The sequence below is a fragment of the Sylvia atricapilla genome, unplaced genomic scaffold (genome assembly GCF_009819655.1).
Source record: "Sylvia atricapilla isolate bSylAtr1 unplaced genomic scaffold, bSylAtr1.pri scaffold_113_arrow_ctg1, whole genome shotgun sequence".
Taxonomy (NCBI): domain Eukaryota; kingdom Metazoa; phylum Chordata; class Aves; order Passeriformes; family Sylviidae; genus Sylvia; species Sylvia atricapilla.
The window spans coordinates 17,959-22,804 of record NW_027077041.1 but is presented as its reverse complement, the minus strand read 5'-3'; positions in this window follow the sequence as shown (position 1 = coordinate 22,804).

The following is a 4,846-nucleotide window of genomic DNA, read 5'->3' as shown; positions in this document are numbered from 1 at the left end:
TGACCCCTTGAGCCCTCCCCAGTGCTGGGGCTGCACCTCCAGCTCCAGAGGAGATGGGACACATGGGAGCAGAGACAAAGAATTCCTACTGGATCCTTGATAGTCTTTTGCTTCTACAGATGACCTGGAGCCATGTGTAGAGGAGGTGTTTTGTGTCAGATCACACGAGTGATAGGACTACTATTATCTACCTGAAAATAATATTTGATGCAGAATACACAACGAGGAAAAAAAGACACCTATGATCAGAAGAGTATCTGAGATTTTTAGTGAACGAGAGACTCATTGATGTTCCAGTAGTCAAAACTTTTTAAATCCTTTCTTCAGGGCCTCTTTAAGATGAGAGGTGACCACCAGAGGCTGAGGCCAGCCAGAGCTCTCTGTCCTTGAAGCTTTTGTCTGGGAGAACCCTTGTATATAGGGAATTTTTCTGAGGGAGTATCAGTTTTGGCCACGGGCACCTGGTAATATGAAGGGTTCTTTTCCATAGGAAGGAAAGCACAGAGCCCCAGTGCTGCAGGGGCTGATGAGAGGCAGCCCTCAGCATTCCAAGATCAGCTGGACCTGTCAGGTGGCCCCTGGGAGGCCAAACCAGCCAGATCTGTTCCATGTTCACTTGGTTCCAAGAGGCCCTGTAGTGTCACAATGTTCTTCTTGCTTCTGAGGTGTCCCAAAGGCCCCTTGCTTCCATGAGGCCCAGCAGGGTCACCGTGGCCCTTTGGTTCTGTGGGGCCCTGCAGTGTCACCAGGGTCTCCATGATTCCCTGGGGCCTTGCAATGTCTCAATGGTCTCCATGGATTCACAGTGTCCTGCAGGGTCACAATGGCCCTTTGGTTCCACGAGGGCCTGGAATGCCACAATGGCCTCCTGGTTCCACAAAGCCCTGCTGCTTCACACTGGCCCCTTGGGACCATGCAGGCCAGCTGTGCCACAGTGATCCCCTTGGATTCATGAATTCCCACAGTGTAACAATGGTCCCTTGGGTCCCTGAGGCCCTGAAGTGTCACCGTGGTCAGCACTGGAAGGAAAGCACAGAACCCCAGTGCTTCAGGGGCTGATGAATGGCAGCCACCAGAGGCCAAGGCCAACCAGACCTGTCTGTCCTGGCAGATTTCATCTGGGAGCAATGGAATAAATATCTTGGATTCTGTATCTCAGATATATGGAATTTCGAGGGCAGAATCTCAATTTCAGCCATGGGTGCCTGGAGGAGGAGTCCAGTTCATTCCCATAGGAAGGAAAGCACAGAGCCCAAATATGTCCAGGGAAGATTAGAGGAAACCACCAGAGACAAGGGCAAGCCAGACCTGTCGGTCCTGGCTTCATTTGTCTGGGAGAAAGCCTTGCATACAGTGAATTTTGGAGAAGTACCAATTTTGGCCATGAATGCTGGGGCAGGAGGGATGGTTCTTTTCCATAGAAATGAAAGCCCAGAGCCCCAGTGGTGCAAGGGCATATGAGAGGACACCCTCATCATGCCGAGGTCAGTTGAGTCAGTCAGGCCAAGCCAACCAGACCTGTCACCTGTTCCCTTGGATCCGCACGGCCCCACAGTGTCACAAAGACAGTTTCATTTTGGAACCATCGTTCCACAGGGCCCCGCTGTGTCACACTGGCTCCTTGTTTCCATGGGACCTCACAGTGTCACAATGGTCCCTTGCTTCCATGACGCCTTGCAGTGTGAAAATGAGTTCCTTGGTTCCCTGGAGTGTTGCGTTGTCACGGCTGTTCCTGCCCTGGCTAACCCTGACACCGCTGCAGGAAAGGTACTCTCCAGTGACCAGGTCACCTTAGAGATCCTGTGGGTCCTGGCTGGCCCTTGGCTGGAGGCAGCGATGGCGCGAGAGAGAAAGAGGGGACACTGTCGAGGGTCAACCAAACTGGGTTTATTTGCCCAGGGTGTCTGCCTCAACCGAGTCCAGAGTCACCCTTTGTGCAATAACTTTTATCCCGGGGGTGGTACAGAGGGATGGGTTCTGTGTGGGTCCAATCAGAGGTAACTCAGGCGTGGCTCAAGACACAATAGACAAACAGAGGAACAAACCAAAGTGGGGTAGGAGGGGAAATCTGGAATCCTGTCCTATCCCTCGAGGCTCTCCCTAGAACTTTCCAGAGGTAAGGAGAGGCCTCGAGGTGATAGGCAGGGCCCCTGGGTTACATAACAAAGGATTGACAGAAAACAGTGACTGGGGTAAACCAAGCGGGGAATAACCAAAGGCGTACATGGAACAAACCATTATAACTAACTTCAAGTAATGAAAACATACATAACCCAAAACACACCACCACATCTCCCCCTTTTCTTTTTATTAGAACAAGGAGAACTGTGGCTGAGGGGCTAGGTACTCAGAGTTAGAATATGAGTCCTCAAACCATTGCTGGTTCGTAGGCCAGTCCTCGAAAGGAACCGGCCACTGTCCCTCTTCCTCGGGAATGTGGTTCTCCTCGTCGTGTTGTCCTTCTGGCACCTCTTCTTCTGGTGCAGTAGGGATGGTGAGGTGATTTGCATTGGGGAGTGTGGTGGAAACAGAAAATAATCTATAAATAAGTCTCTTTAAGAGTCCAAATGCAACAGAAATAATTATTATAATAAATAAAACCAAAAGTCCAGTCTTTATAATAGATCCAGCCCATCTGGAGACACCCCAGTTTCCCAGAATCCGGTCAGCAGCAGGAGACTGGAGACAGTCGCAGCTCTCAGGAGGTGGGCTGCCATGGGTGTCTTCCTCAGGGCTGTTCCCATTTCTCAACCTAAGGAAACTTAAGGTATAACATAATTAAATAAAGAGCCACACCTGAGTCAAATGGGGATAGGACTTCACTCTGGACTGACTGACTTCTTCTTCCTTCTCCAGGAAGCCACCGTTACCTGACTTGCCTTTTTTCCAGAGGCCTTGGGGACGTAGGGCCTCACCCACTTGGAGGGGACCCACCGCAAACCGGCAGGTGTGGAAACGCAGGCGTACCCGCGCCCCCAAGTGACTAAGTCATGAGGTCCCTCCGTTCCCAAGGTCTCCGGGTCCTTCACAAGGACCTTCGGTCTCTCCCGCAGAGCCAGTTGTCCGCTCCCCCCGAAATGTTTTATAATCGGTGGATTAAGTGCTTCAAAGGAGCAATTTAAAAAATTTAGTGTGAACAAAGCCCGGGCAAGCCGTACCGAGGGAGGCTCAATCTTAAGAACCTGTTGCTGTTGACACAGGACTCTCTTCAGATTTGAATGAGTCCTTTCCACGATTGCCTGGCCTGTCGGGGAGTGGGGGATGCCTGTTTTATGTTCCACACCCCATTGCTGCAGGAAACTGCAGAACTCCCTGGACTTGTACGCAGGGCCATTGTCGGTTTTTATGGACTTTGGGATGCCCAGGCAGGAGAAAGCCTGAATTAGATGCTTGATAGCATCTGCAGATTTCTCCCCTGTGTGGGCAGAGGCATAGACAGCACCTGAGAAGGTGTCCACTGAGACGTGCACATACTTCTGCCTCCCAAACTGAGGGAAGTGTGTGACGTCTGTCTGCCACACCTCACAGCTGTTAAGTCCCCAGGGATTCACTCCCGCACTCATGGTGGGGAGGGCATGTTGCTGACAATTGGGACATCCGGCCACGATCGCCTTGGCCTGATCCCGAGTAAGGTGGAAACGCCGGACCAGACCTGGCGCATTCTGGTGGAAGAGCTGGTGACTGATCTTGGCTTGCTCGAAAATATTCGGCAGCGGGGCCATTTCAGCAGGAGCAGCAAGAGCATCAGCTCTCCTGTTTCCCTCTGCAATGAACCCTGGCAGATCTGTGTGCGACCTGGTATGCATCACGTAAAATGAGTGCTCCCGGTGGGAAATCAGCTTAACTAATTTCGAGAGCAACTCGAACAGCACAATGTTGGACACCTCCTGCAGAATAGACTTTTCTGCTCTGGACACTACTCCAGTGACATAGGCCGAATCAGTTACTAAATTGAATGGTTCAGAGAACCTCTCGAAAGCCCTGACGACTGCGGCCAACTCAGCAACTTGAGGTGATCCCTTGACCTCAGCAACATCTGATTCCCACTGCTGAGTTTTAGGGTCCTTCCAAGTCATCACTGACTTGTGGGACCTCCCGGTCGCGTCTGTAAAAACGGTCAAGGCATCGAGAGGCCTTTTGCTCTGAATGCTTTCCAATACCAATTTAAATTGAGTGTCCTGATTAAAAATTTTATGGGCAGGCCGATGGATAGAAATTTGTCCTGAGTAATTATCCAGCGCGAACTGCAGCGCTTCATTTTCCTGAAGCAGGTGTTCCAGCATTGCTTTTGTAATTTGGCCCGATTTCAGCCTGATTGGTATGTGAATGCATTCAAAGTCGCAACCAGCCAGTTCTCTAAGCTGGACTCTGGCTTTCCGGATTAGATCTGCCATCAGCTCCTGCGGCCGTGTCATTCTCTTGGACCTTTGGTGGCTGAGAAAGACCCACTCTATAATCAAAAGAGGATCTTCTCCGCCTCGGTCCCTTTTGGGAATGGTGGCAACTTTCCCGTCCCATTGGAATATCACCCCGTGGAGGTGTGGCAACTGTCCTAAAATGATGAACTTAAATGGCAGGTCAGGGTCACACCTGCTGGCCTGTCTTGTGGACATTGCTGTTTGGACCCTTTCCAGGGCTTTCTTTGCCTCTGGGGTGAGTGACCTAGGGGAACTCAGCCCCTCTCCCCCTTTTAATAAATTGAAAAGAGGGGCTAGGTCTTCGGTGGATAGACCCAGCCAAGGCCTCACCCAGTTCAAAGCTCCACACAGTTGATGGACATCTGCAAGAGTCGCAATATTGGTTTTAATAGCCAATTTTTGCGGAACAATGGTCCGCTTACCGATTT